This window comes from Pelodiscus sinensis, chromosome 3 (genome assembly GCF_052426305.1).
Source record: "Pelodiscus sinensis isolate ZL-2025 chromosome 3, ASM5242630v1, whole genome shotgun sequence".
In the NCBI taxonomy this organism is placed as follows: domain Eukaryota; kingdom Metazoa; phylum Chordata; order Testudines; family Trionychidae; genus Pelodiscus; species Pelodiscus sinensis.
This window is the reverse complement of record NC_143054.1, coordinates 15,886,931-15,912,737: the sequence shown is the minus strand read 5'-3', so window position 1 is coordinate 15,912,737 and position 25,807 is coordinate 15,886,931. Positions and strand designations below refer to the sequence as shown.

Here is a 25,807-nt window from a genome sequence, read left to right as displayed (position 1 = left end):
GAACTTGACTGCTGAGTAACCCAGAGGCTAGTTCACAGAGTAAGTGGGCAGAAAAGGGTAATGGGGGGTGGCTCTTTATCCCTCTGTGTTCCTGACTCAGGAATTCTGAGCCACTCCCTATTTTAATCCTTAAGTTTGGGGCATGGGCCCAAAAGTCCACATTCCCCTTAGTTGGGGTTTTCCAATAGTCCCCCCCCCCCTTTTTTCAGAGTGGTGGGGCAGAGACTTACTTTCTCCCATGGCTGCTGGGTGATTCATGGTGTCAGACTGCTGAACTAAGCTCCTACCTCCTTGTCAGTCAATGCCAAACTGAGTCAGGCTCCTCCCTTTTCTCCCCTTCCAGGCCTGGCATTGGTTGCAGGTAAAGTGTGTGTGTGGGGGGGGGGGGTTAGCTGGGCCCAGAGGCTTTCTTTAACCCCTGGGATGCCAGGCCTTCCTTTCTCTACTCCCTCACAGTCTGTAAAGCTGTTTGCTTTAAAAGGATCCATATTTGGGCTAGGGATGTAAGCGACTAGTAGACATTCCAATAAGCATAAGCTTACGGAATAGTTGAAATAAAAGCTGGTTCCCCCAACACTGTCTCCGTGGGGGGCAGGAGAGGTAGAGGCACAGCAGAAAATGGTGTGAGCAGGGACTGAAGCAGTCTCCGCTCATGCCGATTCTGCTGCGATTCTGATTTTGAAACGTATAAGAGCCCGGCTGGGGCTCTTGTACATTTCAAAGGCTCAGGTACTGCCAGGAGCACGGGGCCAGTTCCCTGCTGGCCCCATGCTCCTTTCAGGACTTCTGCTTCTGAACTGTAGCAAGAGCCTGGCAGTTCAAAGGTGGAGGTGCCCTTATCGACTAATCAAATAGTCGATGGAAAAACCATCGACTATTCAATTAGTTAATTAATCTAAATTTAACATCCCTAATTTGGGCAACTAATGAATCATATTAATATATTTGTAGTGCTCATTTGATCCTGTGGCTAATAAGTGTATATCTGGCACTTTTCATCAGCAGTTGCTTTACAAAAGGGAGGTATAATTTCCCCTCATTTTAAAGATGGAGAAACTGAGGCATAGAGTGCATGGGTGTCTGAGTCTGAAGATTTGGTAAGTGCAAAGGCCTTCTTCAGGAGAAATTCACTTAACTAATCTAACCCTCACATTCTCTAGTCACCTACCCTTTATGAAGCATCTAATGGACAGTGTGGCATAAATGCCCTTTCAATGATTGATGTGGGCTAGTTTTAAACTGTGCACATTGTGCTGGGGGCAGTGTCGTATCTCCTGACCTCTTGTGGAGACTTTGGGGATTTGTGTCATATTTCACAAGGGCGTGAGTGTCCATGCTGCCCAAATTCCAGCTTAAATCCTTTCAGAATATAGCCCCCTTGCTAGGGAACAGAGGTCTCTTTCTGACTTCCTGTTCTAAAGTGCTGTGCCAAGGATCAGCGCTGTGTTAAACAGTAGCTGTATAACCCAGAGGTGCTTGCAACTCAGAGGTTGGGACAGTGATTGTTTTTATAGAGGACAAGCCCTTACTCACTCCTTGCACCACTGCTTTCAAGAGTAAAAACATACTCCTGAGGTTAAAGGTTTGGAAGACTGACCTCATCATTTGTAAAGCAATTTGTGATGAAATGCGAAAGACAAAAACAACTGCATGTCCCCAGCTGTGAAAGTAAATAGGGAACAAGCATAGAAATGCCACCTTATACAAACACTGGCCTGTGTTGATGGAAAACTATCTAGCAACTTACCTCTTTTAAATCCCAGTCATTGTAAATAAAACGTATGATTATTCTCAGGCCATTCCTGGGGGCTAAATCCAGTAGGTTTCATTTGGCTTTATTGCCGGAGTGGAGCAAAGAGCTGTATTTCATATGGGTATCAGGCATTATTTGTTCATTATTGTTATTTACTCCTGGCACATTGAAATATTATAATCTCTGCAAATGTTTGAACGTGAAGTCAAAGAAGCTAACAAAAAAAGAAAAACAAAAGTAAAACCCTGTCCGGTTGTGGGGGAAGGAGAACTGAGCTCTGGTTTCAAATCTGTGGCCCTTTCAAAAGCACTCTCAAGCAGGGAGTTTAATAAAAGCAGAGGTGCTGTATTTTTGCAGAGCTGGTTAGCAGGAATGTGTTGTCTGTCAGACTGAAGCTGTGCTGTTTTGGGCCAAGAAGGGGAGTGTTTTAGTGTTCTGTCTCTTTAAAAAAATCTGTTTGCCACTGAGTGCTACTAGACTGGACTGCTGTGCTTGTTCCTTTTCCCATTTTGGCCCCACCTGGGTGTTTATTTTGGAGGTGCGGGAGGAGGCTTGCACTAAGATGAAATGCAGGGGGCGGGGGAGCAAAGGAAATGAGACAACCTTTTCCTCTCACTGACTCAACATACACACCGACTGTTTCCAGTTATTCAGCAAGCAAGCCTGGCTCTGTGTGTATGTGAGTGAAGCGTGTGGAGTCGGTGACGGATACGAGCTCAGCAGAGCGTCTGCTCTCGGTGGCCTGTCTTGTATTGATGGGCATTCCTGCTGTGATGGTTTTTTAATTCATTCAGGAGGCTGCCATCAGGGTAACGCTAAGAGCCAGATTTGGTTTACTTGCACTGGAGAGCACCTGTAGCATTCAGCCTGGATTTGTGGCTGGGTAGAGTCCTGGGCTTTGTCCTGTGTATGCCCTTGCTGCAGCTCTGTGGCTGCTGTCACTGCTGGTGCTGGAAGAGGCAAACTGAACGATTTGTGGCCACAGTCAGTAAGATCTGTAGCCTAAAGAAAAGCAACCACCATCCACTGCCCCAACCATCTACTTGGGAGCACCCAGGGCACTTCACTTCTCATTGCCTGGAGGCTGCAAAGGTAAGACTGAAACCTTCCAAATTCTGCAGCTGTTTTGTCTTAATCTCGGATCCAGGTGAAACTGGATTGGCCTCTTCTTGCTCCTAGTATTTTTAGCTTATTAGAGCTAGCTTGAGCGTCTGTACTATAACCTGACTAGTGAAAAGAAAAAGTAAAATATTGATGTCCTGAGAGAGCAAAACACATAATCAAAGGTTTGTGCAGATAAAAGATCTGCCCAGGTGTAGCTGGTGCTGGATGGTTTGTATATAGTTCAGTGAAGCAATTTCTATACATGCGGTTTCCTCTTGCTCATAACATTCCTTTACTGTTACTTCTTTTCTTTTTCTTCTTGCTTCACTGGCTCTGGTCTCTGCTTTAAATTAAGCTCCCTACAATGTGTGCTTTCTGATTATTGCAATCTGCCTGTCTGAAGAGTGGGTCATTTCCTCCCTCACTCTCCAAACCACTACACCTCTGCTTATGGGAAAGGAAGGTGGTTAGTTTTTTTATTTTGCTTTTGCCTGTAATTACTGCCTTTGACTCTCAGGCCCATGGGATAAGATCTTTCCCAAATCCAGATTGTCATGCTGAAGTGATTTACTTGTCTCATCTTCCAGAACCCCCTCCCCCAATTACCTCTAGCTGATTCTGTAAGAAAAAAACATTCATTCCTGCCATTAGAAGGACTTTCTCAGTCTGTTTGAACTCGCAGGTTCACATGTGTCTTTCATAAGAGGGATTTTTGAGACAAGGGAGGGATTGAGCCTTTTGTTTGTGATGGAGCTTGTGACTGGAGCATAGGACAGCCGATAAATGTTGTGCATGAAACAGATGATGACTGTAACAACTCTGTATGCTCTACCTATAGCCTGCTTTAGTCTCCTGTGATGTGTTAGCAATGTTGTAAAAGCCAGGCAAGAGCTCAGATGTAGAACAGTGACTGAACAATGCCAGTCTTGGTCACTGAGTGGGAGTTGGTGGAGGTAGAATAAATAGAGCAGGGAACACTAACGTTTCATCTGTGCCCATGGAACCACATTGCTAGACTGGTTTTAAGCACATGCCCCAGGGATTTGCCATCTCTATTCTACACATGCATGCGTGTCCTGGCTAACATGGGCGACGTTCTATCCATCACAATAACTTTTCTTACATTTCTTAAGGATTTTAAAGGGCATTTAGGGATTAGGGAGACTGAATTCCTCTACTTATCCACAGAGCAGGTACCACCTTATCCAGTGTCACTGAAATACCTCTGCCCTCGCTAGCCTCAGTGCCTCTATGGCATCCTGGGGTACCACAGTATCCAAGCACTTGACAGTCCTCTGGGAGGTAGGGTGCTGCTCACATCCCCTTTTACAGATGGGGAACTGAGATGCACAATGACTTGAGCTAGGTCACACCCGAAGCCTTTGGTGGAGAAACCCAGATGTTTTGAATCATAGCCTAGTACCCTAACCATGGGTCATCCTGCCTTGCTAACCAACCCGCCTGGGTAGTCCTGTCTCCCTGGCCAGTGTAAGAGAAGCATAATGGTCAGGACCCCGAACTGGGAACCTGAGCCTCCATTGTAGTTATGACTCTAACAATGACTGTCTGTGGCCTGGGTCAATTCACTTCCCTTCCTCATTTGTAAAATGGACATGTCTGGTTTTCTACCACTGAGGGATAATGAGTTAGTATTTGTAGCTCGCGTTGAAGTTGAATGCGGAAATATTATTCATTCAGTTCTTGGTCTTCTGCTGAGGCTGCTAAGCAGGGTTTCTGTTTATGAACTGGTTTCAGTTAGATAAGGGCAGAGACAGAGAGCTATGGGGTAATTAACTAGGGACCCTCCAAAAAATATTGATTTCCCTAGCGAGATACTCAGTTACTGTTAGCCTGAGCTAGGGCTGCTGCTGTTTGTGGCCTGAGTTCAGAAAATCACTCCAGTGCATGCTTAACTTTGTGTTCACTTAAGCCCCCTTCCTGAATAGGGATTCATTCCCAAAATGAGGCCTCTATTGTGATAATGATCCTGTGGTTGAACTAAGTTGCATCAAGTGACTTTTCTGCACAGCTGCACCATTCCAGGTGGAGCACTGGGAGGCCTTGTGGTTCTAAGAGGCAGAATGCTGTCGGGAGCTCACCAGATGCATGATAGAGTTGTTTGTGGCACAATCGCACCCCCCATTCACCCTACACTCCCACCAGTTAGCTTTTTAACATCTGCCACCTACTCCCTGCCCCCTTTCTAGTGAGCTGCTTCCTGAGGGGGAGAGGGCATATTGACAGCATCCTCTGTGTTCCCCTATGTTCTAGGGCGATTCGTACACAGTCAAGGAAGGCTCTTTATTTCCTCCCCATTTGCTGTAGGGCCACGTAAGGAATCAAGCTCATGAGAAACACTAATGATACCGGGTACAATGGTGCTAGCAGGATTTTCATCAGAATGGCAAAGTCTCTCCCACATGAAATGGGTGCAGTCGCACGTAGGATCTGGTTATCTTGGTGGGTTTGTTGTCCCTCAGCCCTTGTAAATGAGGTTATATCAAGGAAAGACAGTCCTACAGGCACTGGAAAGGGCTAAAAATACATGAACATCCATGGGCCTCAGGGAACCAGGGGAAGCACAAGAAGTAGACCAGCAGAGATGCAAGTTTGTGCTCCCTATCACAAGAGATTAGAGGCTGCTAATCCCACCATGCAAGCTCTAATTGCTCATCAGACTCCAGTACCAGATGGGTGGCTTTGTTTAGCTAAAGCTTTACCATAAGGCTATGTCTACACTGCAGGCTTTTTGCGCAAAAACTTACCGGATGTCTACACTGCACGTGCATTCTTGCACAAGTTAATTTATAGTACAGCATCGGAAAACAGGGCTTCTTCCGGAAGAGTTATTCCTCTCCCCACGAGTAATAAGCCCTCTTGCGCAAGAGCTCTTCTACAAGAAGGCAGTGTAGACAGGCAACATAATTTTCTTGCGCAAGAAACCCCTATGGCTAAAATGGCCATCAGAGCTTTCTTGCGCAAGAGCGCGTCCACACTGCCACGGATGCTCTTGCGCAAAAGCACATGGCAGTGTGGATGTGCTCTTGTGGAAGACCTTTTGCACAAGAACTCCTGCGCAAAACAGTTCTTGCGCAAGAAGCCTGCAGTGTAGACATAGCCTAAAGGTGTCCCTGGGGTATTTAGATTGTGGGCCCAGCAACTAGAGCATTGGTAATTAGACAAAGGTATTTAGGTGCTTAACTCCTATTGCAGTTAGCTGCCTAAATAAATTTGAGGATCTGTCTTAATCCCTCAAACGCTGCAGAGTGGTAATCTACAGCAAACTGATCTCTTTGATTATATGTTTTAACCTGCCTCTGTTTTATTTCTGAAGGACTGGTCTGTTTGCTTTATAGAAGCAATGAAAGAGCTGCTGCTCTGTACATAGGTTTAAAGCATCTTGAATTATTATTGTTGTGTTGAAACTTGGAGCAAAGTGAATGGTTCTTTTACTAACTACAGCCAGGTAAAGCCCTATTAATATGCTTACTTTGCTCCTTTTTAAAAACAAAAATTCAATGGCCTTCTCCTTTGATGCTGTGAAGAGAAGCTGTAAAGTTTTAAAGCTGAGTCTTTTTAGGATGTTTGAAAGTGCAACTCCATCCTAGTTGGATTTATCAAGCAGTTGGAAGTTATACATTCTGTTTGCCTTTGGAGAACTTGTTTCCAAATGAACCAAAAAGTGTAGTTTCCAACCCAAGCTCCAGATTTGGAACCAATGTAAATACTGTTCAGTTAAAACCAACGGAGCAATGCCAATTTACATTTAACTGAAAGTGTCTGTATACAAGCTTTAATGGACGAGTAAAAGGATTCACTCTAGGGCTGTGTCTAGACTGGCAAGTTTTTCTGCAAAAGCAGCTGCTCCTGGCCGCTTGAATTTCTGCAAGAACACTGACTTCCTACTGTCTGAAATCAGTGCTTCTTGCGGAAATACTATGCTGCTCCCGTTTGGGCAAAAGTCCTTTTGCGCAAAACTTTTGCGCAAAAGGGCCAGTATAGACAGCTCAGATTTGTTTTGCGCAAAAAAGCCCCGATCGCTAAAATGGCCATCAGGGCTTTTTTGCAGAAAAGCGCATCTAGATTGGCCACGGATGCTTTTGCGCAAAAGTGCTTTTGCGGAAAAGCATCCGTGCCAATATAGACGCTTTTTTCTGCAAATGCTTTTAACGGAAAACTTTTCCGTTAAAAGGCATTTGCGGAAAATCATGCCAGTCTAGACGTAGCCTAGTAGTACAAGTTGAACCTGTCTAGTCCAGTACTCTCTGGTCTGGCAACATCCGTGGTCTGGCATGATTTTAGTTAGCCAGATGTCCACTTATCACCGGTGTGGCTAAGTGCCCCACAGTCCCATAAAGTTTTATAGTTGTTAATGTTCTGTGCTGTTATTTAGCTGTAGTTTGCCCCTAAATGTCTTCTAAGACCCCAGTAAGCAGTGGAAGCGTGGGTAATGCTGTTAGACAATATTGATTTCCCATGGTTGGCAAATTCTCGGGTTTGGCATCAGTCATGTCGTGAGGGTGCTAGACTAGAGGGCTACGTCTACACTGGCCCCTTCTTCGGAAGGGGCATTCTAATTTTGAAAGTGGGAATAGGGAAATCCGCGGGGGATTTAAATATCCCCCGCGGGATTTAAATAAACATGGCCGCCGCTTTTTTTCCGGCTTTGGGAAAAGCCGGAAAAAAGCATCTAGACTGGCCCGATCCTCCGGAATAAAGCCCTATTCAAAGTAGGAATAAGAGATCCTCCGGAATAGGGCTTTATTCCGGAGGATCGGGCCAGTCTAGACGCTTTTTTCCGGCTTTTCCCAAAGCCGGAAAAAAAGCGGCGGCCATGTTTATTTAAATCCCGCGGGGGATATTTAAATCCCCCGCGGATTTCCCTATTCCCACTTTCAAAATTAGCATGCCCCTTCCGAAGAAGGGGCCAGTGTAGACGTAGCCGAAAGGTTCAACACATATTCGTTGTTTAGTAAGATTAGTGTCACACCTTCTCCCATGCAACTGTATCCATTGGTCCAGTGTATTTTTATGCATTCATGAACTTATTACAGACACTTCATAAATCATGTTCTGAATGCTCATACTTTTTTGCGGAGTGTGTTAGGGGAACGTGTCAATATCACAAGTGAACTAAGGACTGTCACAAACAGGGATCGATTCAACTACCACTAGGGGAAAGCTTTCCAGGGACCATCATTTTTGTAAGTAATCAGTAGCTTGAGTGGCTGGATTGAATGCATCTTTTGGCAGGGCCAAAGTTGCATGCTTAGCAATAAAGATTATTTGTTTCATCAGTCTGAGGCTGCTCTTTCTGTGCAGTTGTGCCCTGAGGCTGGGAAGGGAAGCACAGCCAGACAGCTTAGGTTTTATTGGAAAGTGCTGCTTTCATTGTGAGAACAGCATTTTACAGCTCCTCTGCTCCAGCAGCCCGTTTTGCTCTTAGGAATGTGAGGAGCTGGAGGACAGAGGAGTTGGGCAATGTGGTTTTGATTGGAGCTCTGTGGGTGCATGAAAGAGTAGAAAGCAGAATAAGAAAATAATAAAATACACCTGTGTGTGCAGTAAGGGTGAGGGGAGGAGAATGTTGAAAAGAACCTAGGAATGGGAATTTAATAGGAGTTTAGCTCTTCTTTTCTCTCATTGCCTCCAGTTCTTATCAGGCTTTCTTGTGTTTTGTAGCCCTAAATAAAGCATTTGGAATGAGATCTGACTCCTTTCCAAGTCCAGGGTGACACAGAGCTTTGGTTTCATACAGACCCCTTTCTACTTGCATTGTCTTTCATGGAACATGCTGTCCAGAGAGGACCAGCCTTGAAGATCTTTGTTAATTGTGGCTAATATTCTAGCAGAAGCAAAAATCTTCATATCAGTGGTGCCAACTTTTATATACTCTGTTATCTTCTGTGCTGATTATTGAGAGAGAGTATGACATCTGCCTCTTTTCTTTTTCCCTTTGCCGAGCCAGGATGATGCATTGAATGGATATAATATAAATGATTTGTGTTAAGCTCTACACAGCATCCACTGCTTAAGCAACTATGCTGACTGCTAGAGTCAGATTGCACATCTCACATTGCAGGATGTTTGGCTGCTTCAAGGCATGACCCTACAGAATTTGGAAGATTTATAAATGTTACACTATAAAAGCTCTAGTCCAAAATCTGCCTTCACTTACGACCCACGCAATCCTAATGACAACAGGAGACTGTAGTGGTTTTGAAACATGGTAGAATATGACCCTCAATGGTCCCATGGGTGGATTCACTTCTAAATGAAGTAGCAGGAAAGAGAGAAAAATGGTCCAGAGCTGCAAATTTCACCTGTGGATCTTAACGAGGATTGTTTGCGGTAGGATTTAGGGGTTTGCTATGGGCCCAAAGAAGGTAAGAAAAAAAGCGGTGAAAAAAGAACATTCCATTATTGCTGGGTAACAAAACAAAAGGTCAAAGTCTTCACTGGAACAAAACTTCACTGGATCCACTTCGTTGTCAAGGGTAGGTGGTTCTCCACAAGCAGCATGGAGCAGTCACAGCCGTTTTCAGAATGACAGTGTGAGAGCTTGTGGCCTTTTTGCTTCTACACAGTTGGAGGATGGTAATGAAATCCTCAGCTTTCTCATCAGTTATGTGATAAATTATGCAAATATGTAAAGGCAATCCACCCCCATCTAGACACACAGGCTACGTCTACACTGGCACCCTTTTCCGGAAATGCTTAAAATGGAACAGTTTTCCGTTATAAGTATTTCCGGAAAAAGCGCATCTACATTGCCAGGATGCTTTTCCGGAAAAGCACTTTTTCCGGAAAAGCGTCCGTGGCCAATGTAGACGTGCTTTTCCGGAAAAAAGCCCCGATCGTCATTTTCGCGATCGGGGCTTTTTTGTGGAAAAGACTACTGGGCTGTCTACAGTGGCCCTTTTCTGGAATAGTTTTTCCGGAAAAGGACTTTTGCCCGAACGGGAGCAGCATAGTTTTTCCGGAAAAACACAGACAATTTTACAGTAGATCATCATTGCTTTTTTCGGAAAAGCAACCAGCCAGTATAGACAGCTTTCAAGTTATTCCGGAAAAGCGGCTGCTTTTCCGGAATAAGTGGCCCAGTGTAGACACAGCCACACTGTTGTCTTACACAGTTGATTCCAAAACTGGCCCATAGGTTATCATAGCCCAGCTTTCTTGTCTGTGTCCCAAAGTCATGTCCTTTGATAGCATCAGCTCCAAAGTTTACCAGAGCCCTGTCCACAACATGACATAGTGGCTTGCAAACAAGCCTCTTTCTCTCTGCTGTACTGGAGAACAGAGATGAGTGAAGCTGGAAGTAGTGTGGGGCTGAGGACACAAGCCTCACCGTGTGAAGATGAGTGACTTCTGCTCAGGTTCAGACACTGTTTAGCCAGCAGATTGGACACGGGCTGGCATGTCACGGTGATCTACGGCAAAGGGTAGGAGGACCAACGATAATCAATGGCTGTGTGGGCTCTTTTGACAGTGTTTTATTTGCTGTGTGCCATGACTGAGCCTTTTGTGTACACACGGGGGGGACATGCTAACAGGAGCAATCAAGATCATAGAATCATAGAATCATAGGACTGGAAGGGACCTCGAGAGGTCATCGAGTCCAGCCCCCCGCCCTCAAGGCAGGACCAAGCTCCGTCTACACCATCCCTGACAGATGTCTATCTAACCTGTTCTTAAATATCTCCAGAGAGGGAGATTCCACCACCTCCCTTGGCAATTTATTCCAATATTTGACCACCCTGACAATTAGGAATTTTTTCCTAATGTCCAATCTAAACCTCCCTTGCTGCACTTTAAGCCCATTACTCCTTGTCCTGTCCTCAGAAACCAAGAGGAACAAATTTTCTCCTTCCTCCTTGTGACACCCTTTAAGATATTTGAAAACCGCTATCATGTCCCCGCTTAATCTTCTTTTTTCCAAACTAAACAAGCCCAGTTCATGAAGCCTGGCTTCATAGGTCATGTTCTCTAGACCTTTAATCATTCTTGTAGCTTTTCTCTGTACCGTTTCCAATTTCTCCACATCTTTCTTGAAATGTGGCACCCAGAACTGGACACAGTACTCCAGCTGAGGCCTAACTAGTGCAGAGTAGAGCGGCAGAATGACTTCACAAGTTTTGCTTACAACACACCTGTTGATACAACCTAGAATCATATTTGCTTTTTTTGCAACAGCATCACTCTGTTGACTCAAATTCAACTTGTGGTCCACTATGACCCCTAGATCCCTTTCCGCCATGCTCCTTCCTAGACAGTCGCTTCCCATCTTGTATGTATGGAACTGATTGTTCCTTCCTAAGTGGAGCACTTTGCATTTCTCTTTATTAAACCTCATCCTGTTTACCTCTGACCATTTCTCTAACTTGCTAAGGTCATTTTGAATTATGTCCCTATCCTCCAAAGAAGTCGCAACCCCACCCAGTTTGGTATCATCTGCAAACTTAATAAGCGTACTCTCTATCCCAATATCTACATCATTGATGAAGATATTGAACAGTACGGGTCCCAAAACAGACCCTTGAGGAACTCCACTTGTTATCCCTTTTCAGCAGGATTTAGCACCGTTAACAACAACTCTCTGACTACGGTTATTCAGCCAATTATGCACCCACCTTATCGTGGCCCTATCTAAGTTATATTTGCCTAGTTTATCAATAAGAATATCATGCGAGACCGTATCAAATGCCTTACTAAAGTCTAGGTATATGACATCCACCGCTTCTCCCTTATCCACAAGGCTCGTTATCCTATCAAAGAAAGCTATCAGATTAGTTTGGCATGACTTGTTCTTCACAAACCCATGCTGGCTATTCCCTATCACTTTATTACTTTCCAAGTGTTTGCATATGATTTCCTTAATTACCTGCTCCATTATCTTCCCTGGGACAGACGTTAAACTGACCGGTCTGTAGTTTCCTGGGTTGTTCTTATTCCCCTTTTTATAGATGGGCACAATATTTGCCCTTTTCCAGTCTTCTGGAATCTCCCCTGTCTGCCATGATTTTTCAAAGATCATAGCTAAAGGCTCAGATACCTCCTCTACCAGCTCCTTGAGTATCCTGGGATGCATTTCATCAGGACCTGGTGACTTGCTGACATCTAACTTTCCTAAGTGATTTTTAACTTGTTCTTTGTGTATCCTATCTTCTAAACTTACCCTCTCTCTGCTTGTATTCACTACGTTAGGCACACCTCCAGACTTCTCGGTGAAGACCGAAACAAAGAAGTCATTGAGCATCTCTGCCATTTCCAAGTTTCCTGTTACTGCTTCTCCATCCTCACTGAGCAGTGGGCCTACCCTGTCCTTGGTCTTCCTCTTGCATCTAATGTATTTATAAAAGGTCTTCTTGTTTCCCTTTATGCCTGTAGCTAGTTCGATCTCATTTCTATCAATAGCAAGTTAATGCTCTTGTGAAGACAAACCCTCAGTGAAATTCTCAAGCAGTTGTAAAGCACTGGGCATCTGAGGACACTACTAATTTTGCTTTCTGAAGTACTGGAAAGTAATCTGGTTCAGCTTTCTATCAATGCCTGGCATTCAGTTCAAACCCAGCAAGGCAGACAGTGAGTCTTTCAAGAAAATGTCTTTTTGGGTTTCATGCTGGAACCAGATGAAATCTCCTTTCTCCAAGACTCATTGGCCAGCATAGAAGTGTATTATGTGTAATGAATGTTAATGTTCCCACACTTGTCCAAAAGGCTACTCTGTCATAAACCAGGTTTCTCTGGAAGACATAATTCTATCTGCACGCTGTGCTGCATGGGTTGTGATGATGGATATAATTACTTTTTTTAACAATTAGGTGATTACAGCAATGACAGTCCTATGGAAGAATATGCGGCATTACATATAGGAAGAGTTCTATATGTCGACAATGATTTCTCTATCATAATTATATTAGAAATGAGATCAAGGCACAAAATTCCTCAATTTGAGGGTGCCTGGATCCAGTATTTTGGTTTGGGCTCATTTCTGATCTAAATACATGTGTATCCAAATAAATATTCATGCACCCATAAGCAAACACACAGATATACACACAAGGCCAGCTTTTTCTCTGAGCCTTTACCTGCGGAGAATGTGTAAACTTGTAAGCATGCACCAAGATGTAGGTGCCAATGTCTGTGTGCGCCCGAGTAATTTTAACACTTGACCATATACTAGTGCTAAAATTTGCACCTACAAATGCCAGGTGCCATTTTATGTATATATGTAAGTATGTATGTTGGTATGTTGCATGGCCCAGGACTCAACTGTGTTAGAATCTGTACAAAAACAAAAGTATGGTACTTGTCACAATATCTTACAATTGAGTATATAGTTGCCTGTTTTTCAAGGCTCTTTGGGACTTTTTTGAGTAGTCAGGGATATTGTAGTGTATCTGATTCTTTATAGATGTAGATAATCCCTTAGGATAGAAAATGAGGTTGTCACTTCCTAGATGAGAAGACATTACTTTCAGGTGAAAACCTTTTCCTGAGGGTTGATTTCAGATACATTTGTTTTGGACTTTTCAGATTAGAGCTGGGTGGATTAGACAAATAAGAAACCAGAGTGTCTTGTGGTTTTTCTCCGTTGACTTCAGTTATTTGCATTTCATATATACACTGAGAAGTATTTATTGCTCCTGATGTTTTGAAGTGCCAAAGCCTCTGGATCTGTTGATATTAGCGCGGTGGATTACATGTGGTGGATAGCTAATCCATCATGTCAGTCATTTGAGTTGCTGTGCTACTGATTTTCCCCCCTCCATGATATAGCATTAGTGACTGAAGATTGCTCCATAGTTTTGGGATGTCAAAACTGGTTTGGCTGGGAATGATGCCACTTTCTCTCCCCCTGCCCCTCTTCACAGGGCCGACTTATCTATTAGGCACAGTAGGCACAGTGCCTAGGGCCCACAATACTTTTAGGGGCCCACGAAAATGTTTTAATTTCTTTTAAAATCAGAAGAAAAAAATGAACATTTAGGGTCAAAGAAAATGTTTTAATTTTTTTCTCACATCAGAAAAAAATGAAACTTTTAGGGCCCATGAAAATCTATTAAATTTTGCCTAAAACAGAAAAAAAATAAAATGTTGAAGTATTTAAAGTTATATTAAAAATAATTTTTAATATTGATATTTCAGGGCTCGCTGAACCGTGGCGAGCCCCGCTCGCCAGCCGCGCTGTCTGGCCATCTGTGCATGTGCAGATCGTCTGAACCCGGCTCTTCCGGGTTGCAATCTATTTGCCACGGGCGAGTTGATTGCATTATTTGTCGAGCCCTGCATATTATTATGGTGGGAGGAGCCCACGAAAGCAAAAGTGCCTAGGGCCCACGAAAGTCATAATGCGGCCCTGCCTCCTCACCTGACTGGAGGAGTGACAGGCCATGGAGCTGCTCACTCTGCTGCTCTCTGCAGCGAGCCGGGTTTCGCAGGGAAAGTCGGGGCTTTCTTCACAGCCCTCTCCTCTGCATGACCTCTAAGTGGGAAGGCAGAGCTGGTGCTGCAGTCTCTCAACTGTGCGGGTTCCCTGCTGCATGTGGGGGTGGGGAAGAGGAGGAGGGAGCTTCCTCTCTCTCCCCACCTGGCTAGAGGAATGGCAGTGCAGTGATGCTTGAGGTTTTCCCCCTGCAAGGGGACATGAAGCCAGATAAGCATGCCCCCTCATGCCCAGATCCCCACACCCTCCCCCCTGCACCTCCAGCTTGCTCCCACATGCTTCTTTGCTCTGACACTCTCCCTCCTAGCCAGACACTGTACCCCGATCCTGCTCCTGCATCCTCCACCTGGCCAGACACAGAGGGCCCCAGAAAGCTACTTTGCTCAGATTTTGGCATCAGCTCTGGGTGGCAGGGCTCAGGATCCAGGCTTCAGCCCCACACAGTCATGGTGTGTGAAACACAGAGCATTTGTGATTCCCATTAAAAACAGAGTTACTGAAGGCAAGTGAGAGTAAATGAAAATAACAGACAACTAATAGGTAGTCACATTCAGCAGTGATGCAGGCTGCTGGCTGCTGTTAAAAGATCACTAGCAGGAATAAAGTAGCCTACATGAAATGAACATGCACAAAATGGCTTTGACCAGGGTAAGGGGAGCAGCTTGTGCACCTCTATGGCTGACCCCAGCACCAGGTTTGTGCTCTGATCCCTACTTCCATTTCCTAATTAACATCACCTGTCTTGTAGCGGGGTTTTGCCTTTCCTCCCATTTACATTCTTTTTCCATTGGTGCAAACAGCAGCCATAACAGATATAGTGCCTCGCACAATGGAACCCTGACTGAGGCCTCCGGGCACTACCATGATACAACTAACACATAAGAATAAAGAAAGGACAGTGGGGAAAGACAGATGACAAACACTGGGAATGTTGTGTGTAACCTCCGCCCCTTCTGCACCCCCTGAAATTACGAAGGGGAATATAAGGAGAGGAAGGAAAACCAAACCTTCATGCACTGGATTTTCCCTGGGACAGGCTGCTTTTCAACTTGTTTTAACAAGGGAATGTAGTGAAAATGCACGGTGAATGACAGATTCAAAGAATCTTGGATAGTGGAGACAGAATAGGCTTGCTAGGTTATGCACTTCATCATGTTGTCTATGTGGGACTGGTCCACACAGTAAAATTTCTAACGCAGCGCTTTTCAAAGCTAGATTTAGACACTTGCTTGCCATTAGCTTTACTGGCAACTGTGTGTTCCCTAGTTGCTTTGAAAGTATCTAAGTATGGCTTTGTATGGTGCGGTTTTAAGTGAGGCTTCCACTGCTTTCCTTGGGAGTTAGTTGTGACAATGCTCAACAATGCTCATTTCCCCCCTGAAATTCAATCTGACTTTCTCTGCTTGTTCCCATTGCTCCCTTTTAAAGGCCTGATGCAATAAAGCACTTAAGGATGTGCGTAACTAAGCGTGTGACTAGTCCCTCTGACTTTAATGTCCTTTGACTGCCTGAAGCCATGTTAAATGCAATTTGTGCAAATCACAGCTTTCCTTGTGTACATTTATGGTTTGCGTTGGCGCAGTCCCACTAGCTGTTGGCCACCGGTGACGGAATCCTAAGCATAGAATTCCGGGGAAACACATCCCCTGAATGACTTTGAAATGTCAAATCCCACACGGTCTTTAAAGACCATAGATTCATAGATCCATTGATAGATTCATAGAGCCTGAAGGACAGAAGAAACCATTAGGTCATCTAGCCTGGGCTGCTGTGAATGAAGAGACCTTTAGTACCCAATATTTTCTCCCTGAAAGCAGTTACACCAGGGATGGGCAAAAGGGCCACCGCGGGCTGCTCCCCCATCCCCAGCCAATTAGGGGACAAGGGGGCTGTGTGGAGTTTCCTCCGCCCTCCCCCCCATCCAGTGAGGAGTGCATGGCACTTCAAAGTGCTGCGCGCTTGTGCAGAATGGGGGCAGGGTGAAGGACGCTTCATGCAGCTCCCCCACCCCCAGACCCTGATTGGCCTGGGGGTGGGGGAGCATGCAAAGCCTCTTCCCGCCCTGCCAGGGGCATGGGTGCCTAGTGGGAAGGGGGACAAAGGGGCTTCCCCACCCCCAGAAGCATCCTGGCGCTGCCCCTTCCAGGGTGGCCCCCGGTCAAAAATTACTGCCCACCCCTGAGTTATATCCTGTAATCAAGTCACCTCTCAGTGTTCTTTTTGATAAACCACATGAGCACGATACGTACAGCATTTTCTCCAGCCCTTGAATTAATTTGTGACTATTTTTCTGCACCGTCACCAATGTTTTTAACATCCTTTTAAAAATGTGGTCATCCAAATTGTACACAGTCTCACCAATACCCTGTATAGAGGTAAAATCGCTTCTCTGTGCCTATTCACTACTTCCCTTCTGAATACATGCGTGGCACCAGAAACGTATGTTGAGTTTCTTGTCCATTATGGCCTCATAGGTCCTTTCCAAAGTCATTGCTTTCCAGGAAATTGTCTGTTATTCAGTAGACATGACCATCATTCCTTGTACCCAGGTGTGTAGTGCATTTGGCTGTATAAAACCACATTTTGTTTGCCGCTTGCCAAGAGGCCCTGCATGCTCTGTATGACAGCTCTGTCTTCATTATTGTGTTCTAGTTCCATCCATAACAAAGTCTGTCAGACTTCCTGGCCTTTTTCCTATTGTGGTGACTGTTTGCTGACTCTGGATTATATATGCATGGTCCCACTGCTAGATGTGACCAGATAATGACATCAAACACACCAAAACAAGGAGTGCAAAAGCTATTCTCTGTTTAGAGGATTGTTATATCAGAACAATTAAAGGTAAATTGTCTTTACCCAGATTATTTCATGCAGAGTTTTTAATCAGATTGTTTGTCCTGTCCCCTCTGACCCTGCATTCATGCCCTAAAAATAATGGTTTAATTATATTAAAAATATCTTGGTTTCCATTATTTTCTCTAATTAGCACTGATTTTGATTTTATTACAAGGAATACCAGGTGTGCTAATTTTATACTTGCTCAGTCCTTTGGGGGCCAATTTCACTGCTGAAGTAAGCAGGCTGCCACTTCATTGATGTAATGACACTGTGCCTGCTTCCACCAGGGTGGATTTTCTCATTTCTTTGGCATTTGAAACCAAGTCAGTACAGTGCATGAAAAATGCCAGTAAAGCATAAACTTGCAACAAGCAGAAGTTTTCTTTGTTTATGTCATGAACAATGAGCTCAGATTGTGAGTGATTATTCAATGAAACTGGGGGGTGATCTGATATGTAAAGACACAGTCAAGACTTACCCAAGAAATTCCTGGATTTAACCATTTTAAGTAACTACTAACAATGATGTCCTTAGCTTGTAGGGTGTGTCTACACTGCACCCTTATCTAAAAATAAGCTACGCAATTTGAGCTACGCAAATTGTGCAGCTTATTTCGAGTTAATTTCAAAATAGCTTATTTCAAAATTTAGTGCCAAATTTCGAAATAAACTGCTATTCCAAAACATCTTTTAATCCTTGTGGAATGAGGTTTGCAGGGACATCGGAATAGTGAGCCCATTATATTTTGAAATAACGAGCTTGCGCAAAAGATGTGGAATAGCTATTTCGGGATATCGGAAGTATCCTGAAATAGCGTTGCTGTCTAGACACACCTTTATAGAACAGTTTTGCTGTGCAAAATGCTTTACAGATATGACTCCCTCATGAAGGATGGTGTTGAGATTATGGCTCCGGCCTGGCCTTTGTGGAAGCTGGGTCTTGGTCCCTCTTCCATTACATACTTTCTTTGCAACCTTAGGACAGATTTTCAGAAGAGCTCAGCTACCGTTTAGGCACTAGAATAGTGGTCAGATTTTCAGGAGTGCACTCAGCATATGAGGCTCTGAGCTCCTTGGAGAATATAGTCCCAGTTGTCACTCTTTGCTTCATATCACTCACATCTCTATCGTTAGAATGGGCATAATAATCATTCCTTTTCTTCACCACACTTCTGGCTAGTCTATGTAGCATATTAATTTTTAGGGCTCTCTTACTCTGTGTTTGGACATCAGTTAACAGAGAGGGCCCTCCATCTTGGCTGCAGCTTGAAGGTGCTACCTCTTTAATTCACAGAGTCACCTTGGTTAAGAGACTTGCCCACAATCACCGGGTGAGTCAGTGTCAGCTAGAAATGGGATTGAGGACTATTGTGTTTCTTTTCCAGTGTTCATATGAGCAGATCATTTCCTTCTATAGAGCTGCCATTCTTCTCTCACTTTGGGAGTATTTATGGGACACATGAGACTTTGCAATGAAATACGATTTTTCCAGTGGTGAAGGCTTCCATGTGTTTTCACACACATCCTGAGAGAAGACTGGAAAAGGTGTTTTGCTTTTTGGCAGAACTACCCTGATCTGATATTTGGCTGGTTGGGTGGAATTTAAGACCTTTCCTCTCGCTTAGCTTCACCCTTCAGCAAAAAGCTTTGAGCCCGATTTCTTAGGCCAAGCTCAGAATGTAGCTTGATTTCTCTTGTGTAAGTGGAGATATTCTGCCACATGGCCGGGGAGTATTCTTCTCCAGAACGTCAGAGAGAAACCTTTAATTTTGGTAAAAGAGAAGCATGGCACTGGAAAGAAAGATGTTTGGGTATACAGGCGAGTCACCTGTATTTAGGTACCTTGCTCAAACTACCTTTCTAGATCTGGGCCAAAGTAGGGATCTTAAAAAGTGGGTAATTAGGTAACTGTGTAACTGTTAAAAATCTTAGTGGCTACGTGGTTACATGCTGCAGGCTCTGGAGTATAAAGGGTATACTGCAGAGCCTGCAGCACAGCCAGCTCTCTGGGAGTGTGGCTGGCAGCTAGTGCATGCTAGGACCCGGCTCTCGGCTGTGGCCCCACTCCCCACCAGTGGACTCATCTCCATTGATGTTCATCTCATCTGAAGAAGCGGGTTTTGCTCACAAGCTCATGATAGTGTGTATATATATATTTGTTAGTCTCTAAGGTGCCACAGGACTACTCATTGTTTTTAAAGTTACAGACCAACATGGCTACCCCTCTGAGGCTTTTAAACAGCCATAAAAGAAAAAGAAATTCTATTACACTTTCAATCCGTGACCATATTATTTGAGGAAGATAAAAATCCTTGATAATCAAAATCTTTGGGTGGTGTGCTTGCTTTGGTAGTGTACAGTTAGTATTTTATTTTAGATCTAAGTGATTTATATAATTTAATTAAGATATTAAAGGTTAATAGTAAAAATATCCCCTGGGTGTAAGTGGGAGTAACTGTAAGGGCTGAATCTGGCCGTAAGACATTATTTTATCTCATCATCTCACTCTTTAACCTGACTGGTCTCTTTGATAGATGAGGTGTCCAGGATAATATCCTTTATCAATTACTTGGGCTTGCTGTTTCCTCCCCAGACTCTCAAACATCCTTTTTCTTCTGTCTTTAAAGGAAAGGAGTAGCAATGAGAAAAGATGTGTTGATAATATTTCCTTCCTGTTCCCGAGCAGTGGTAGCACTATTTTACTCTATGAAAATAGTTTCATTAAATATGTTTAATTCATGATTCCATTCCCTCTGTAACTGCAGAGAAGTCAATGGGGTTTCTCACAGAGGGCAGAATGTGCTCTGCTGCCTATAGGTACCTCAAAGTAAATCAGGTTCAGTGTGCGATCAGCACAGATTGAACACAGGTGACATGAGTTAAAAGAGGGTGGTGCAAATTGTTTCCACCCATTTCTTTTTGGAACATCAGCCCTTTCTGGCTGTGTCTAGACTACAAAGATCTATTGGAAAAAGATACGCAAATTGCAAACCGCAATTTGTGTATCTTTTTCCGATTTTCTTCTGAAAGAGGCTTTTCTGACAAATTAGCCCATCTACATGGGGCCAATTGTCTGAAGAAAGCTTCTTTCAGTACATTCCTTCTTCCTCATAAAATGAGGTTTACAGAATTTTTTTTCGGAAGAGCAGACATGTTCCTTGGATGCGGCAGAGGTTTTCCAGGATGTATCCCGGAAAAGCTCTGTAGTCTAAACATACCCTCAGTGAACTATGGTCTGAATAGTTCTAAAGGACCATAACAAGTATGTCTACGGGATTCCTTCTGTTTACTGTTAGCTGACAAGCACCTAATTCTCCCCTGACCTCTAGGCATGTCCCCTCCTACTAGAGTCTCGGGGAACATAAATGGTCAGACCAAAGGTCCATCTAGCCTAGTATCCTCTCTTCTGACAGTGGCCAATGCTTGGTGCCCCAGACGGATTGAACAGAACAGATAACCATTAAGTGATCCCTCCCCTACCACCAATTCCCAGCTTCTGACAGAGGCTAGGGACACCATCTCTGTCTGTTACCTCATAGCTATTGATTGACCTATCTTCTGTGAATTTAACCAAGTTCTTTTTTGAACCCTCTTAAAACCCTGGCCTTCACAACATCCTCTGGCAGGGAGTTCCACAAGTTGATTGGGCACGTGAAGAAATTCTTCATTTTATTTGTTTTAAACCTATTGCCTGTCAATTTCATCCAGTGATCCCTAGTTCTTGTGTTATGGGAAAGAATAAATAGCTTTTCCTTATTTACTTTGTTCACACCATGATTTTATAGACTTCTGTCATATCTTCCCCCTTAGTTGTCTCTTTCCCAAGCTGAAGTTACTGTTTTATTAATCTCTCCTCATATGGCAGTTGTTCCATACCCCTAATAATTCTTGTTGCCCTTTTCTGAACCTTTTCTAGTTCCAATATCACTTTTTTTGAGATGAGTTTACCACATCTGCACACATTATTCAAGATGTGGGTGTACTGTGGGTTTATTTAGAGGCCATGTGATATTTTCTGTCTTATTATGTATCCCTTTCCTAATGATTCTCAACATACTAGTCACTTTTTTGACTGCCATTGCCAGGCTTCCCACTAGGGGCAAGGGGGGGGGGCTAAAGGGGGAAGTTGCCCTGCGGCCCAGAGATTCAGAGGGTCCTGGACTAGTAGTTATTGCTGCTACTGCAGCAGCAGTGGTCTTTGGAGCCCCAGGCCCCTTTGAATTGGCACTGTAGTGCCACTCTGTGCAGCCCTGAGGGCTGGGGTGGTGGCATGGTCTGGGTGGTATAAGGCTGCCTGCCCTCTGCCACCCCCCTTGAACCCAAAGCCCCACCCCTTCCAGAGGCACAGAGCCATGTCTCCCCCACACTTTGCCCTGGAGACTGCAATGGCTTTCGGCCCCACTGGCCATTGCACCCTGAGCGGATGTTTTCAGAAAACTATCCACAATGACTCCAGGATCTCTCTTGAGTGGTAACAGCTAATTTAAATCCCATTGTTTTCTATGTATAGTTGGGATTATGTTTTCCAATGTGCATTACTTTGCATTTATCAACATTGAATTTTGATATGATAGAGGTCTATAAAATCATGAGTGGTGTGGAGAGGGCCGATAAAGAAAAGTTATTTATTAGTTCCCTAAATAGAAGAACTAGAGGACACCAAATGAAATTAATGGGTAGCAGGTTTAAAACGAATAAAAGAAAGTTCTTCACACAGCGTGTAGTCAACCTGTGGAACTCCTTGCCAGAGGGGGCTGTGAAGGCTAGGACTATAATAGAGTTTAAAGAGAATCTAGATAATTTCATGGAGGTTAGGTCCATAAAAGGCTATTAGCCAGGGGATAAAATGGTGTCCTTGGCCTCTGTTTTTCAGAGGCTGGAGAGGGATGGCAGGAGACAAATCGCTTGATCATTGTCTTCGGTCCACCCTCTCCGGGGCACCTGGTGCTGGCCATTGTCGGCAGACAGGATACTGGGCTAGATGGACCTTTGGTCTGACCCAGTATGGCCGTTCTTATGTTCTTATGTTATGTTCTTATGTCATCAGCTTTTTTGTTGCCCCAGTTGTCATCCAGTTTTGTGAGATTCCTTGTGATTCTGCTTTGGACTTTACTATCTTGACCAATTTTGTATCAGAGAGGTGACAGATGTGCTGTATGAGGCAGGGCAATACTCAGGAAGGCTGAACCGATCAGCTTTTTATCTGCTTTGTGATCTTTGTGTTTCTTAGTCCAAGGACCTCGTGAGGCCTGCCTTAGTAAGTGGAGTTATTGGATTTTATGGACTCCCTTAGGCTCTGGGGTGGGGACAAAAATGAGGAGTTCAGTGTGTGGGACAGGGCTGCCAGCGAGTGGGTTGGGGGTGCAGGATCTGGGAGGGAGGTGCAGTGCTGAAGGGGGTAAGGGTGTAAGCTCTGGGTGGAAGGTGGGATGCAGAAGCAGGGTGGGGATAGGGCGTCTGGCCAGGAGTGAGGGTGCAGAAGCAGACTGGGGGTAGGGTGTCTGGTCAGGGGCAGAGAGCTAGGGGCAGGAAGTGCCTGGGTCTAAAGCTGGGGGTAGAGTGGCTGAGGGGGTTCAAGGATATGGGGTACAGGGTGCTCCTGGGAATAGGGGTGAGGACAAGGTGGCTCAGGGGCAGTTCAGGGAAATGGAGGGGCAGGGAGGCTAGACATGGCACAGCAAGGCGGGTGTGTGTGTATGTGACTCAGAGTTGCCCACCCTTGCAGGCAGGGCTGGACTAAGGGATGGGCGAGCCGGGCAACTTGTCCAGGGTGCCAACTGATGGGGGGCCTCTGATGGCAGCTGTAAGGGGCGCACGGCACCCCTTATAGCTGCCATCAGGCACCACACGCCTGGCTCCCGGTGGGCTGCAGTGGCCGCCTGGGGCGGGGGTCACGTTAACCCCCGCAGTGCCCTTCCTCCTGCAGCCACGAGGGCCTGCACGGCCCGCCTGGGCGGCCCCAGGCTGCATGCCAGCGGCAGTGGCAGGGTAGTGCATGCGCCGTGCTCCCTCCCGCATGCCCCGAGGGGCAGGCCCACGTGGGCCCACGCATGCTCGGGCCGGCCCTGCTTGCAGGGAATGAGGTCCTGCAGGGATCCACTCCAGGGCACCCTCCTCGCAGACCGAGTCCCATGTGCAGGGTCCTCCGCCCCACTGTCACCTCCTCTCACTGCTGCCAGGCCCCATGCAGCCCAACCTGCTACCTGCCCTGCGGGGCCAACCGAGGGACGTGCTGCTCTTATCTTGGCGGTGGCGCTCCTCCCCGTGTAGCTCTGCGGCCCATGCGCGGGGATGACTTTGCTTTCTTCATCTCCCCGCCTGCTGGCTGAAGCTGGTACTGCAACCTTGCAGCTGCGCACAGGCCGTGAGGCTCTCCCCTGCATGGGGGGAGTGTGTTCCCACCACGGGCCACCTGGGAGGCGGCTGCAGACTGACTGGACTTTGAGAACCACTGCTCCAGGTGCAGATAGATGGGTTGGCCTCTTGAGTCCCCATTAACCCTGTCAGAGCCAGAATAGGCGATATATTACATCACAGCTTCCTCGGAGGAAAATATCTATATAAAAAGTACCTTTTAAACAATTAGTTTGCATATGTCATTTCTTCTTTCAGAAATGGTCAAAGAGGACCAGCTTCTGCTCTGTCTTGTGGATGGCTCTAGTGGCCTTAGTCCAGACCAATTTACAGGTAAATGAGGTCAATTTTTAGCTTTGCAGTCCCTGTCTTGAGTAATTTGCATTCCACAGGCCCAATCCTGCAAAGCCTCACCTGCATGAGGATTATTAAAGAGAGTAAGGCCCTTGGTTAGCACGATAGTGAGACAGCAGCCTTAAGGAAGTTGAAACTTTGTGCTAAAAAAAACGTACTAGAGTGACAAGTAGGAAAGGAGAGGCGCGTGTATGAACAACGCTGCTTCTTGTGCTTTCTTACAACCAATGTCAGTGCACAGGATTTAATAGGCTAAGCTTCAGAAACAAATATTTATGCTCCCAAACTTCATGTGTTATATGTTTAAATTATTATTATTAAGAACTGGAAAGCTGCCAAGACCATCCAGCTTTCTATTTTCCCACAGCTTTTTCTAAACTCACAGATTATGCTTGGCATGAAAATAACTGTGGGGTTAGTTTCATAAGAATATTCAGTAGGTGCTCAGTTTTGTCTTTCCTTTTTGTTGTGTCCAGGATAAACAAAAGCTCTGGCATTGTTGGATGTACTATGCTTTTTGGTGTATGCTGCAACAGGAAAGTAACTGTAATTTGCTGTTCCAGAAAAATGCCATGCCAATTGCTATTACACACAGTTACTGCTCCCCAGGTTCCCAAAGCAAGTATTATAGTGTGTTGTGGGTTTTCCTGTAAAACACATAAGCCATGTGTGGTACTTTTCACAGGCTACATCCCAAAACATTTAAAAGTAAATATTTACTAAAAAGGCAAACATTTCTGCCATTGAAAGACACCCTTTAAAACAGGTTTTTTTTTTAAAAAAAAATCTCTCATAACTTAAAATATCTAAAGGGATTTATCTCATACTTTCCAGGATGATTCACTTGTGAACTGAGACCAAATTTAGGACGTATCAGCCTCAAAGGAGAATATCTCAAAAGTATTCATGTAAATATTGGGATTTCTATTAAAAACATTTTGCCACTTCAGTCATAGCTCCTTGGACTTCGGGACCAGCAGAGGCCAAGTTCCTGTATAACACAGGCCATTGACTTTGACCCAGTAATTTCCTCATTAAACTTAATAACTCGAGCCACAAGTATAATGCATCTTGTTCTATAGTAATTATTTGCACATAGGCACTTGTTTACAACAGTACTGGGATTTCCAATTCAATAGCTAGCTCCCCTTTCTAGTGCGGTAAAGGATTGACTGTGTGGCTGCATTTCTAGCCAGCGGTGTAACTTTCAGCTCAAGGTGATATGCCAGCACTAGCTGTGATTGAGTAAGTAGCATATGTAAGCATGGCAATATGAGCAGCAGGAAGGGCTAGCTGCCCTCCAGTCAGGGCTGGTCCTACCATGAGGAGGACTGAGGTGGCTGCCTCAGGTGCCAGACTGAGGGAGGGGGGTCACCACAAGGACCCAGAGTGTAGAAAACTGTGCCTGCTGCTCATGCATCTGTTGCTATCTGGGTAGGGATAGCTCAGTAGTTCGAGCCTGCTAAACCCAGGGTTGTGACCCCCCCCATTAGTGAATAGTTATTTCCAGGATTACCCCAGGAAAGCCAATTTTCACTGGAAAATTCCTATTTAAAAAAAGCATCTATAAATGGCAGAACTTCTACAGTAAGATGCCTGATCTCAAATTGAATAGGATGCGCTACTTGATGCAAAGTTCTTTGTATGGCTTATGTGATTTGCAGGAAAATATGTGGCATATGATCTCTAGCTTCTGTTGGTGTTCTGAAGGAACAGTGAGAATTGTGCATTTGAGTGCAGCTGAAACTGAAAGCAGTAGCATTACTCATGGGAGAAACTGCTCTCCAGTGGGACTAACGGAGTTCACTGTCTGGACCTATGGAAAGGTCTCCAGTTGGCAAAGCTGTAATGATAGTTTTTCTGAATACTAATGTGGTGTCCCAGCAATAAGGGAAATCTATTAATATATTAGTATATCCACTAATAATAAATGAGGAACTGAATGGAATCAGAAAC

At 44.8% G+C, this 25,807-nt stretch overlaps 1 protein-coding gene across 4 annotated transcripts in view; it reads left to right on the top strand.

Moving 5' to 3' along the window:
• Positions 1–25,807, top strand: part of EVA1A (eva-1 homolog A, regulator of programmed cell death) — a 283,259-nt gene that overhangs the window by 224,930 nt on the left and 32,522 nt on the right. The window contains exon 1 of one of the 4 annotated variants that reach the window (XM_089777026.1): positions 2,029–2,845. The exons of 2 other annotated variants lie outside the window; for them this stretch is intronic. The gene's annotated coding sequence lies outside the window, so the exon portion shown is untranslated. Of the gene's footprint in view, positions 1–2,028; positions 2,846–23,807; positions 23,831–25,807 lie in introns of those variants that run through there. One more of the 4 variants, XM_089777025.1, reaches the window with a different exon arrangement.